This window comes from Silurus aristotelis, assembly GCF_946808225.1.
Source record: "Silurus aristotelis genome assembly, chromosome: 22".
In the NCBI taxonomy this organism is placed as follows: domain Eukaryota; kingdom Metazoa; phylum Chordata; class Actinopteri; order Siluriformes; family Siluridae; genus Silurus; species Silurus aristotelis.
This window is the reverse complement of record NC_139595.1, coordinates 6,463,496-6,477,324: the sequence shown is the minus strand read 5'-3', so window position 1 is coordinate 6,477,324 and position 13,829 is coordinate 6,463,496.

The following is a 13,829-nucleotide window of genomic DNA, read 5'->3' as shown; positions in this document are numbered from 1 at the left end:
ATTAAACATTTCTCCATTTAAGTGCCCTGAACATCACACCTCAACAATGATGGAACTATAATGTATGGACATTCGCTGCCACTCAGATGAGGATGAGTTCCCTCAAGGTTTCTTCCTCACACTGTCTCAGGGAGTTTATCCTTGATTCAGTCGCCACTGGCTCGCACATCAGGGATATACTTTATAACCTGTTTATCTCTTGCTAAATGTGCTATGCAAATAAAACCCGAATTGAATTGAATTAAATCTATATTCTCAAACAAAAGAAATCATTGCAGACATCTATTAGAATCTGGATGTTTAATGATGTCCTAAATGTCCCTAATGGTGTCCAGTATATACCAATAAATGATCTACTATTTTACTAGTATCCATTTGACGAGGGCCAAATTGTGATGGCTAGACGACTGGGTCAGGGCATCTCCAAATCTGCAGATTTTGTGGGATGTTCCTGGTCTACAGTGGTCAGTATCTATCAAAAGTGTTCCAAGGAAGAAACAGTGGTGAACCGGCAACAGGGTCATGTGCTGCCAAGGCTCATTGATGCATGTTGGGAGTGAAGGCTTGCCCGTGTGTTCCGATCCAACAGACGAGTTACTGCAGCTAAAAAAGTTAATGCTGTTAATGCATGACAGGTCAGGATTGTTTGGGCAGCAAAAGGGAACCAACACAATATTAGGTAGGTGGTCATAATGTTATGCCTAATCAGTGTACATGTATATATTCAAATATATATTTGTGTATAATCATAAATTTACAATATGGACTATGTACATTGTATGTACAACAGTACAAAGTCATGGTATATATATATATATATAGCCAGCCAGTGACAACAGTTGTAGGTAACTCCCCTAGAACGACATGAAGAAGAAACCTTGAAAGAAACCAATATGCAAAGTTGCCACTCTTCTTTAAGGTCGACACCAGATAGTGATATAATAAATCATTTGAGTGTACAGATGTAAAAGAGTGAAGACAAACAATACAAATTGTGTTGAAATGTTGGATGTTTAATATGACTATGTTTTTGAGTAAGAGTCCAGGACTGTCTATGATTACAGCAGCAGTCTAGTATGTGTAATAACACTATCAAGTTTTGATTATAAACTGAAGCATACACTTGCTTTCTTTCGGCTTCTCCCATTAGCGGTCGCCACAGCGGACCATCCGCATGTTTGATTTGCCACGTTTTTACGCTGGATGCCCTTCCTAACACAACCCTCCCCACTAATCCAGGCTTGGGAACGGCACTAAGGCTTGTGCAACCCAAATGGCTGGGGTTGGTTCCCTGAACGGGGATCGAACCCGGGCTGCAGCGGTGAGAGCGCCGCATCCTAACCACTAGACCACCAGGGAACCAAACTAAAGCATACACTATTTCTATGAATTGTAAGAGTATCCATATGGAACTTTGGCGGCGACAGCGGAAAGTGAGTCATAAGTGCAGGAGTAGTGCATCAGGATGAATTCAGGTAAGAGGAGCCACAGCATTAAAAATGTGTCAGAATCTGGCACTGATATCACTTCAGGCAGGCTTTACTAATCCCACTATCCAGTGTCACCCAGAAGAGGACAGGTTTCCTTTGAGTCTGGTTTTTCCTCATGTCAATTCTGCCTTCTTTTTCACCACTGCTGTCTCCAGCAATGGTAAAAAAATCTTCAGGTACATCTGAATTTATGCCAAGATACATTGGGACAATGCTTGCCACCATGAACAGCTATTGTCTGTTCATAATCTGTTCAAAAACTGATATTGTGTACATTTGGTTTGCTATGCATTCTGCTACTGCTTTCAGTCAATTTTTGGATTGAGTTACAGATGAAGTCATTCTGTAAGTGGACAACATTGTAGTAGCTCTTTTGTATGACTAAGGTAATGAAAACAGTTCTTACTTTTGAATCTGATTTATTTTTATTCAGATTCATGCATGCATGGGTTTCAATAAGTGCAGTTCTTTTCCCTGGAGTTTGAAGATCATGTTTATTCCAAAATAGCTGATGACATAAAATACAACCTTTGTATTCTGAAAGAAACTCTCTTGGGGAATAAGCAATCACACATAATGCCAAAATGGTGCATAGAGATGACTGGTGCAGTTACTGATAGGAGTAAAACAATGCGTACCTCTTTTCCTGCCTCGAGTCTCTCTCTCTCTCTCTCTCTCTCTCTCTCTCTCTCTCTCTCTCTCTCTCTCTCTCTCTCTTCTTTTTTCATACACACAGTGGTTCTCTGCAGACACTGTCTGTGCTGCATCAGTGATGAGGTGTCTGTATCTTGGAGTCTGCCATTAGCGTGTACAGCACTGGAAGTCAGTCCAAGGACACACTCCTTCTCACACAAGCACCCCCCCCCCCACACACACACACACATGCTGTATATAATAGCTTGATTACTGTTTCTTCAGCAAACTGAGTGATGCTTCACCCAGCATTACTCATGCAGTCGTATGCACGTGACTAACTAGGTCAATATTTACATCTTGGCCGGCATGGGAAATGAATATGTCTTTTGCAGATACAATCCTAATTTAGTCATCAAGCTTTCCAGCTGCTTTTCTCCCATCCAAAACATTACCCACCCCGATTTCCTCCCACTCTCTTGCTTTCTCCTCATATCTGAGAATCAGCTTGTTTTCTTGTTGTCCTGTGGCCTACTTCCATTAATCACTCATTCCCAGTGTTCACGCCCCCCCCGTGTTTGGGGTCGATTTGAAATTTCAAAGCGAATGTGCACTCCAGGAGAGGTGCAAAAGGATCATCGCCCAAGCAGCAGAATTAAAGCCAAGCGGTGAATGTCAGAATTAGCATTTTGTTGGCAAGTCAGTGAGAGTGCTGCAGGGAACGGAGAGGATGACAGATAGAACGAAAGTGAGATCAAGCATATCAGAATCTGGAGTTGTAAGGAAGGCAATAAAAGTCTGAGAATTTGCAGGTGAGAGGTTTTGGAATAAGAAAAAAAGAATAATTGTGCTGAAGTAATTGCTGGAATCTTTTTCACCTAACCAGATGCTGACACTATGGATGGGGTGTCAGTTCATCGCGCGCACACACATACACACACACACACCACTTCACACCTAGGGGCAATTTGGAGTGACACTTTCCCACCATGTTTTAGAGAAGCCATCCACAGGAAACCCAAGGATAAATCTAAGGCTCCATGCCACCAGAGTAAAGTGAAAATAGCTAAAGGCATAGCAATTCAAAATATTTAGAGTCTTAAAGGATTCATTATTTGAAGAGTAGTAGACAAACTGGTTTGCGCACAGTGGCAGACAAATAAAAAAAGACCTGCATCACACATTATGATCATGGTTAGATCTCAGAAGAACATGTCAGGCGCTTCAAACCTGAGTAAGAGTGCAATATGTTACAGGGATATTGTGGCGCAGAAGCTCTTTCCTGGGATGCAAGGACATGATTGTTGTGTTCACATTCCTGGCATTTGGCAGACACCCTTACCCAGATTGATTTAAATTGTAACATAACAGCCTTGCTTTGCAGCCCAGGAGTGGCAACTTAGCATGGCTGAGATTTAAACTTACGACCTTTGGAGCGAAAGTCCAATGCCTTAACCAACAAGCTACCACTTCCCCAACAGAGAGTTACAACAGAGTAACAGTTGCAAGTCACCCAAGTAGTGAAGTCACATGAGAGAACTTTGGGATCATCAATTTATAAAATTGTGCTTCAGATACAAGTTTCTATCTAACATTTGTATCGCGATGTATCGTTTTTAACATATTTGCATTGGTGACCAATAATTTATGACCAATATTTGATATTTAGATTGATTTCTCCTCGCTAAACCGTTTCTCAAGCGCTTTTTCTCAGCTTACCACCGCTGCTACGTAAATATGACGTATCACAACACTACACAGACCGAGGCATGTCCTGAGAGTCACATAGAATAAATATTAACATGGCAGAGGCAGAGCTGCATCTTCCTGAAGACAGACCAAGAAAAAAATGTCTGGTTTTATTAAATCTTTTTTCTTCTCTTTTTTTTTTTTGCATTACAAGGGACTGTTTGTGAACGGTCCATGCTTTAGAAGTCAGAAGAAACTTAAGTAAATTTATGATTTGCTGTCTCTCTGAACCAAAGAAGCAAAAGCGAAGTATCTGTACCATATTGAATTGCATAGCAGCATGTTTTTTCCACTGCATCATATTCCATTGAATCGCATAGTAATAAATCAAATCGGATCGCACTGCGTTGTAATAGGGGTGAAACACATTGCGACAGTAGCTGCTTCATATGTATATTTGATGTATCTATATATATTTGACGCAAGGGAACCAATAAACCATATAGAGATTTGCAGTATGCTGTAAATTTCTTGCATGCACGGTTATCTGATGGAAGAATCAAGACCCAGACCAAGAGAGTGTAAGGGTGCCAATGGTGAAGGAGGCCCAAAAGCTATTTTTCGGGTATGTACTATACATCAATGTTATTTTAGCAAGATTGAAATTCATTTGATTGCTTTCTATCTAGAAAGAAATGTCAGACTTGGAAGGTGGATTGAAGATTGAAGAAATAAACCTGCCACTACATTGAATAATAAGATGTGCATCCAGTAACAACCTATTCCACTGATTCCCACATACTATTCATACAATCAGTATATGGTGAAAATGCTCCGTTTGATTACAATTGTTTGAATTATATTGTGGCTAAATTCGAAACCAGACTTGACTATTGTTAACGTCTGTAAGAGAATATGAACACTATTAATGAAGTGCCTTTATATATTTCAAGTATGAAGTACCTGGTTGTTGAAGGACATAATCTCTAGTGTTAAATAATAAAAAGCCCTTTTACCTTAAGTGAGTAAAGATAGCCAAAAAATACTATGCTAGCTATAGATAGAGACTTCTTGTTTGACAGCACTGTATGGATTGGCATAGATTTGTTTGCACTGTTAATCAATGGAACTGTGGGAATAAACACCATCTGTGCTGACTGCCCATTTTCATAGTCTAATTCAGTAGACTGTGTAGTAAACGTCAGTCCAAATGTCAGGGTTTATTATTGTTCCCCATGTGTGTGAGTGGCTCTTTAAATTATAGGCCAATGAGCTACAGTAAAGCTGTAATCGTGACTGTTGCATTCATTAGACCTTCGTCTCATCTACATTACTGTAGCGGGTAGGTGCCTTTCTGGCCTCTCTGTAGAAGATTTACTTTAATTAGTGTCTTTGGCAGATCACTATGTCTCGATAAACATGGCACAGAGTGCCTCGAACACCTGGCTAAGGTTGTGAACTGGGCCAAGCTGTAATGTAGAGATCTGTAGCCGAGAGTTCTCAGGAGGATAGAGTGACACAGAGAAACAAATGACCTGTAGTTAGGCTACTAATGCTGATAGATCCAGGAATTTTTGCATATATTGCCTACTGTTTTCTTTTATATTCATGCCTTGTTGACTACAATAAATACATAACATTGATAAAAATGCAACAGAAATTGTGGATCTCTAATGCCTTCGCTACAAATCATTACAAAGTTCAACATTTAAACTTATTGAACAATTATTAGAAATTATTTCAGTCAGACACTGGTTATAGAGGCAAGAGAAACTCCCCGAGATGGTAAGAGGTCCTTGAGAGGAACCAGATGCAAAAGGGAACCCATCCTCATTTGTGTGATATTGAATGTCTATTTATTATCGTTCCATCTGATTAAGCTGCGGCTCAATTTCCTGTTGAGTGATTGAGAACTGATTGCAAAAACTGTATGGTAAGGGAAGTCCTAAGCCCCTGTAGTAGAACGTACAGTCTATCTGATTGTATAGTTAAGGACACAGTGTATAAATACATAAGTAGCATTTTTTTTTTGTATATAGAAAGTACTTAAGAAACTAAGAAATTTTTTTTAACTTTTCTACTGTTTAGATTTTACTTGTAAAGAAGAATCTAATGTGTTTTTAATAAATTGGCTTAAACGCTAATTAAAGGTGTCTAAGGTCCAGTTCATTTAAGTGCAATATATTTAAAAGATACATAAGGAAAGATAAGGGGTTATGCCTCAGCCAAAAGTAAAGCTATGTTAATATTTTCACAATTTTATTTCTTCCCAGATCTTTTAATCTGGGAACATTGTTTTGAATGGTTTTGTAGGTATTAGCCTTTTTAATAAGTAAAGTATTACATCCATTCATAGATCTGCAACCTGTTTAATATGTTTGTAAGGCCTTGGGGACAAACCAACCAAAATAATTTTTGTTCTTCTTCTATGGTTAAATAGACATATTCCCCGACATATAAACTTTGGCACACAGATTTTTTTGGTGAACTTGTAAAGTTTTTACAGTATCTGGAGGACCTTGGTTATAATTTCCCAAAAAACAAAACGAAGCAAAACAAAAAAACGTTTTCCAAGTAGAAATCCACTTCTAATGCCAGAACCATCCAAATAACTTTTTTGTGAGGTCAATGTAAATGACAAAAAAAGATCTCCTTTTAAACCACAAATTCATCATCCCCGATTCTGTGACTAGCTAGTTTGCTAAGCAATCATTTAAGAAGAATGCACTCTCAGACAAATCGAGAAATTGCTCAATTAAACCCATGTTTTAGGATAAATGCAATGCCAGATTAGCAACAAAACCAAAAAATAGCTAGCAGATTTTACAAACATTTTAGTATTTTGTGTTTAAGTGTTTACTTAGCAAACAAAATTGAACTCAACACAACATACATTACTTTTTCAGGTTTGACTGACAAAATAAAGTTTTATGTGGAAGGTAAATAGATAAATAAAACTGTATGAATCCTATGCTAATGAGCCCTTGAAAAAAAACTCTTTTTATAGGTCTGTCTCATGGCTTGATAATTAGCATGTACATTGGGTTAAGCTGAAACTTCAGCAGTGATATCAGGCACCGCATTTCTCTAATGTTCATTAACTCTCTATGACAGCATGTCTGAGGACTCGCTGAGATCTCTGTCATGTTTATTCTAACAGATGGAGGCCTAATCACAGTTCCCCCTACCCTTGCACTTTGTAATTGATAGCAGAACAGTTGCTTCCGATGGTGTGTTTAAAGTGAGGTGCTGTCTCTTGCTTTCAAGAAAATGCAATGACAGGAAGACGTGCTTGAAAGACAGCAACAAAAAAAAAAAGTCGGTAGAGCTGCTTCGAATTCATTTTGCATCCATCAATTTATCTGTAAATAAGATAGCTTTAGAGCTATAGATTTGATAGATAGCTAGATAGCTAGCTAGTGCAAATAGCAGCGTGCACACTGACAAGTGCAGATTCATACACTATATTGACAAAAGTATTCACTCACCCATCCAAATAATTTAATCCAGGTGTTCCAGTCACTTCCATGGTTACAGGTTTATAAAATCACGCACGTGATTATGCAGACCGCTTCTACAAACATTTGTGAATGAGTCGCACTCAGGAGCTTAGTGAATTCAAGCGTGGTACCGTGATAGGATGCCACCTGTGCAATAAGTCCAGTCGTGAAATTTCCTTGCTACTTGCTATATTCCACAGTCGACTGTTAGTGGTATTATAACAAAGTGGAAGCGATTGGGAACAACACGAAGTGGCAGGCCATGTAAAATCACAGTAAAACCTGACCTCAACCCAGTAAAACACCTTCGGTATATATTAGAGCAGAGACTGCAATCCAGGCCTTCTCGTCCAACATCAGTGTCTGACCTCACAAATGCGCTTCTGGAAGAATGCTCAAAAAGAGTTAAAGCTGTTATAGCTGCAAAGGGTGAACCAACATCATATTAAACCCTATGGATTAAGAATAGGATGTTACTCAAGGCAGACGAGAAAATACTTTTGGCAATAAAGCGTTTGTTAGTGGCGGGCCTCTTTGTTGCTTAAAGCTGTTGCTGTAACCAATCAGACTGTATTTTGGCCACTCCGGCATCAGAACACAGCAACATTTTTACATCCTTTGATTGGATGGTGAGAGAATGTACTAGTTAGAGCTATCAAACTGCATCTGCTGCAAACTACTCAAACTTAAATATATTCATGCTGATTTATTTATCTTTTTAAACCTTTCACTGGTGTATAATTTCCTGGCTATCGCGCAACACAGACAAAGGCTAGCATAGAAAGCTAACAATGAGCAAGGCAGAAGGGCAGAGGTAGTCAGCAATGTAAACATGATTGAGAACAGAGACATTCCTGATCACATGATCATCATCATCTTTCCTCTGGTTGTGCTCTATATGGTGGTTATACGTTCATATTAATACAATAATATGATGTGAGGTCCAGTTACCAGCATGACACTAAAACAGGTAGTATTGGTAGTAATGGCTACTTTTTACTTAAGTACATGTCTGAGCCCAAACCTCTTTACTTCAATTTGAGTCAAAAATTATAGTCAGTACTTCAACTTTCACCAGAGTCTTTTAAAACATGTAGGAGATAGAATAACCTCTATTTGTCACATATAGATTACAGCACAGTGAAATTTGTTCAGTAAGCTGGGCAAGAGCGGCAGCTTGGCGATACCAGGGCTTGAACCCCTAACCTTCCGATCAGTAACCCAGCACCTTACAACTGAGCCACCACTCCCCGTGTCTGTACTTCAATTTAAGTGAACAATGTGTGTACTTCTGCCATATCTGTCTAGGAAATTATATAAATTTACAATTATACAGAAATGATACACAAATACAGAAATAATAGCATCTGCTATAGGATCTTTACAAGCTAGTACTTTAGAACAAGAACCACCCACTGGGGTGGGACATATTCATTGAATGATCATTAAGTATTGAAATTCCTAAATCATGAGAGAACTTTCCCACAAGTGATTAACTTTTAAACGAAAGTATCTTTACAGCTTTAATTTGTTGTTTAAAGCAGTGGGCCCCAACCCCCGGGCCGCGGACCGGCACTGGTCCGTGGGTGAATTGGTACCCGGCCGCACAGAAAGAATACATAACTTACATTATTTCCGTTTTATTTATTATCTGATTCTGAATGATGTTTTATTTTGTAAAATTACTGGATTCTCTTGGCCACATGCCTATGACGCATTCTTGATGCATGTCATGATGCCTCGGTCACATGTCTTACCAACATCCACTAAAGAGGCTGCTCCGCCCGCTAACACATAATACATTACCGCTAAATTCGAACCCCCAAGCTAACAAAATGAACAAAAAACAACACAGTGAAAATACCCGTTTATATGCCGGTCGTATCATTTTATTTTGTTGTATTTATCCGCCACAGCTTAAAGGCTGGTCCATGAAAATATTGTCTGACATTAATGTCTGCGTAAAAAATGTTGGGGACCGCCGGTCTTAACGACAGGGACACAAACGTCACAGCGGAAACACACTGTCAGGGATTCACCCTGCCACGCCCCCCTCTGTAGCTGTCAGGGATTCACCCTGCCACGCCCCCGTCTGTAGCTGTCAGAGATTCACCCTGCCACGCCCCCCTCGATAGCAGTCACGCTGCTTCCCAAGATTACCGACAGCTGTGGCTCATGAAAGATCAGACTACATAAACTCACGTTCTTGAGTCACAGGCTGTCGGTCGTTGTATTGTCATGCAGGTAAATCGCGTGGCTGCTCAAACGCCGGGATTCACCGCTGGCTATTTCTCCGAACTCCATTTCCTTATTGAAGTACTCATTGCCGAAAGCTTTACTTGCATTGGGATTAGGCGTTTGACATTCGCGCTCATAGTGGATACTTCGTTACGAGCGGATGTCTGGGTTTGCTTTTGTTTTCATTGGTGTATGAGTGTTTTGTTTTTTGCAACTTAATAAAGAACATGATTGGACTTTATCTGCTTCCGCGTCTGCAGCCTGACAGAACGACCGACCTATACCGAACGCGGATTCGCCATTCCGCGATTCCGACCGCGACGGATCGGCAGCTGAACCCGGCTTCGGATTTCCTCCGGAAGCTCAGTGCCGCTCCTCGCGGATCAGATCCACAGAAGCCGGATCATGAGAGCGCGGCTGCGCCACGCCCCTCAGAGAGCGCGAGGGGATTACCGGCTCGTTACTCGGGGAAAAAAGACGAATTAGGCGGATTTCTGCAAGGCATCGGCGAGTATGTGGCTGTTAACATTTCCCGGTTTCCTTCCGAACGAGCCAAGATCGCCCTCTGTATTTCCCTCCTGTCTGGTGAAGTTCTTGCCAAAGCCAGCTCACTATGGAGCGCCAAAGGGGGCAAATTCGGCTCACTCGCCGAATTCAGCGGGCTGCTTCTGGGGAAGTTGGGGATAGAGGTGGTGGATCTCCACTACAGTTCCCTTGAGGAGAAAGGTGCTCCATTCCAAGGTTCTCAAAAGCACGCCACAGAGTCTTCGCGAGAGCGCCGCGCCGCCACAGAGTCTTCGCGAGAGCGCCGCGCCGCCACAGAGTCTTCGCGAGAGCGCCGCGCCGCCACAGAGTCTTCGCGAGCGCGCCGCGCCGCCACAGAGTCTTCGCGAGAGCGCCGCGCCGCCACAGAGTCTTCGCGAGAGCGCCGCGCCGCCACCTCCGGTCACAGAAGGCGAAGTGACTCCTCCGAGTCCCTCTCCAGACGACGCCACATCCCAGAGCCCCTTCCAAGGCGACATGCCCACGAAAAACTCGGCTCCGCCTCAGGATCTTCAAGAGAGCTCCGCCCAGCTCCTGGCTCCTCCAGAGAGCTCCGCCCAGCTCCTGGCTCCTCCAGAGAGCTCCGCCCAGCTCCTGGCTCCTCCAGAGGGCTCCGCCCAGCTCCTGGCTCCTCCAGAGGGCTCCGCCCAGCTCCTGGCTCCTCCAGAGGGCTCCGCCCAGCTCCTGGCTCCTCCAGAGGGCACGACTCCGCTCCAGGCTCCTCCCGAGAGCTCGTCTCCGCCTCCGAGCGACCCCACGAGCTCATCTCCGCTTCAGTGTCCCAAAGAGAGCTCCACTGATGTCGTGGACCTCCAGGCGAGCCCTTCTCTGCTCGTGGATCTCCAGGCAGGCTTCACCTCATTTCCAGGCTGCCCAGTAGACTCCGATCTGCTCCTAAGGGTCCCAAGGAGCGCCCCTATGCCCAGGGGTTTCCCTGTGCACTCATCCCGGCTCCAGGACTGCGAAAGGGAAGTTGAACCGCTGCCCCCGGGTTCCACCGACGGCGACGGCTCACCCCACAGCTCCGCAGAAGGCGACGTCTCGCCCCCGGGCTCCGCAGAAGGCGACGTCTCGGCCCCGGGCTCCGCAGAAGGCGACGTCTCGGCCCCGGGCTCCGCAGAAGGCGACGTCTCGGCCCCCGGGCTCCGCAGAAGGCGACGTCTCGCCCCCGGGCTCCGCAGAAGGCGACGTCTCGCCCCCGGGCTCCGCAGAAGGCGACGTCTCGCCCCCGGGCTACGCAGAAGGCGACGTCTCGCCCCCGGGCTCCGCAGAAGGCGACGTCTCGCCCCCGGGTCCTCTTCAGGGCGAAGGATCGCATCCAGGCTCCACGCAGGGCGAAGGATCGCATCCAGGCTCCACGCAGGGCGAAGGATCGCATCCAAGCTCCACAGAGGGCGACGTCTCGCCCCCAGGTCCTCTTCAGGACGAAGGATCGCCCACAGGATCCCCGCATGGCGACGTCAGTCCTCCAGGTCCCTCTGACGGCGACGTCGGTCCTCCAGGTCCCTCAGAGGGTGGTACGACGTTCCTGGTCTCCGCCCGGGACGTCCTCCACTCCCCGGTCATTGTCATGGTTGGCGTCCAGTTCCGGTTCCCCGCCATGGAGATCGCTCCGGCTTCAATCCCCGCCAGGGGCTTTACTCAGCCTCCCGTCAGCACCGAGGGCGTGGCTCCGTTCCGGATCCTCCTGCAAGGTGTTGTTCCATGCCGGCTCTCCGCAGAGGATGCTTACCAGGCCTCCGTTGCTCCCAGGCGTCTAAGGAGGCCTTCCTCGGAGTGCCCTGGCCCGCCTGGCATAGGTGGGTTTTGGGGCGTCAGGTGTCGCCCCTGGAGGGGGGGGTACTGTCAGGGATTCACCCTGCCACGCCCCCCTCTGTAGCTGTCAGGGATTCACCCTGCCACGCCCCCGTCTGTAGCTGTCAGAGATTCACCCTGCCACGCCCCCCTCGATAGCAGTCACGCTGCTTCCCAAGATTACCGACAGCTGTGCCTCATGAAAGATCAGACTACATAAACTCACGTTCTTGGGTCACAGGCTGTCGGTCGTTGTATTGTCATGCAGGTAAATCGCGTGGCTGCTTAAACGCCGGGATTCACCGCTGGCTATTTCTCCGAACTCCATTTCCTTATTGAAGTACTCGTTGCCGAAAGCTTTACTTGCATTGGGATTAGGCGTTTGACATTCGCGCTCATAGTGGATACTTCGTTACGAGCGGATGTCTGGGTTTGCTTTTGTTTTCATTGGTGTATGAGTGTTTTGTTTTTTGCACCTCAATAAAGAACATGATTGGACTTTATCTGCTTCCGCGTCTGCAGCCTGACACACAGCTTGTAATTTCAGAAGCACTCCGTGTGAATATCTCAATGTCACATAATATGCATATATTTGCTGACAGTGAGTCTTATATATGTTTAAATGATGCAAGAATTGATTAAAGAGATCTGCCACGACTGGAGATGTTGATGCTGGGAATAAATCTGTGGATGATGAGACAAAAAAAAACAAGATTTTTTTTCTTGCCCCATTAATAAAAAAAAAGGATAAATAATCAGCATGCTTCATCATGGCTTTTCTCCAATAGATCAGGCTACTGAGACAGGATGTGAGATGGATTCATAGTCTCCCTCCAGTGCAACTCAAGAAGGGGCACTGGAACCTAATCTGTGAGTCTCCTTACACACACACACAGGAGGAGAGGATGAGAGAGAGAGAGAGAGAGAGAGAGAGAGAGAGAGAGAGAGAGAGAGAGAGAGAGACTCCTATAAATCTGTAAGTTGTCTGACACACACACACACACACACAGAGAAAGAGAATGTGGGAGAGAGAGAGAATGACAGAGTCCCTGTAAATCTCTTGAGAGAGAGAGAGAGAGAGAGAGAGAGAGAGAGAGAGAGACTCCTATAAATCTGTAAGTTGTCTGACACACACACACACACACACACACACACACACAGAAAAAGAATGTGGGAGAGAGAGAATGACAGAGTCCCTGTAAATCTCTTTACAGAGAGAGAGAGAGAGAGAGAGAGAGAGAGAGAGAGAGAAAGAAAGAGAGAGAGAGAGAGAGAGAAAGAGAGAGAGAGAGAGAGACTCCTGTAAATTTGTAAAGTATCTCCTGACACATAAACACAGAAAGAGAGAGAGATTCTCCGGTTCTGTCTTGGCTCTCCTTCAGAGACACTAGCCCAGAAAGCCGAACAAATCATATTTCCTCATAAATACAGACCTCTCTGTCTGATCAGAGAGTCACAAGAAAAAACAGAAGAATAAAAGAGGATTAGATTTCACCATGTGTGTTTATAGACATGTCTTTACATCTTGCTGGGGACTAAATGTCTGGAATGTTTTCTTTTGGTTCCTGAAGGTAAGATCGGGTGGATTTAGGCGTAGCATAGAATTAATTAACAGCAGTTATAATTATGTCATCATAAGGTCCTCACAAGTCCAGTAAGTCAAGCCTGTGTGTGAGATGATTTGATGCTTAACATGCCACACTGACAGGGTGAAAAAGCAGTGTGCTTTCAGGTGTGAAACTTCACTGCGTCACATGAAGCCCTGCACCGATGATGTCGTTCATGACGCCAACAGTGACTCGGCCACTCGCCTCCGGGGCATTCAAACTCCATTACCCATAAAACTCTCCCCGACATCTCACTTGTTACATTAAACCTAAATGATCAGCATAAGTGGCCTTCACCTTCTCTTGAATGACTTCTCGACTCTCTGCTCTCCTTC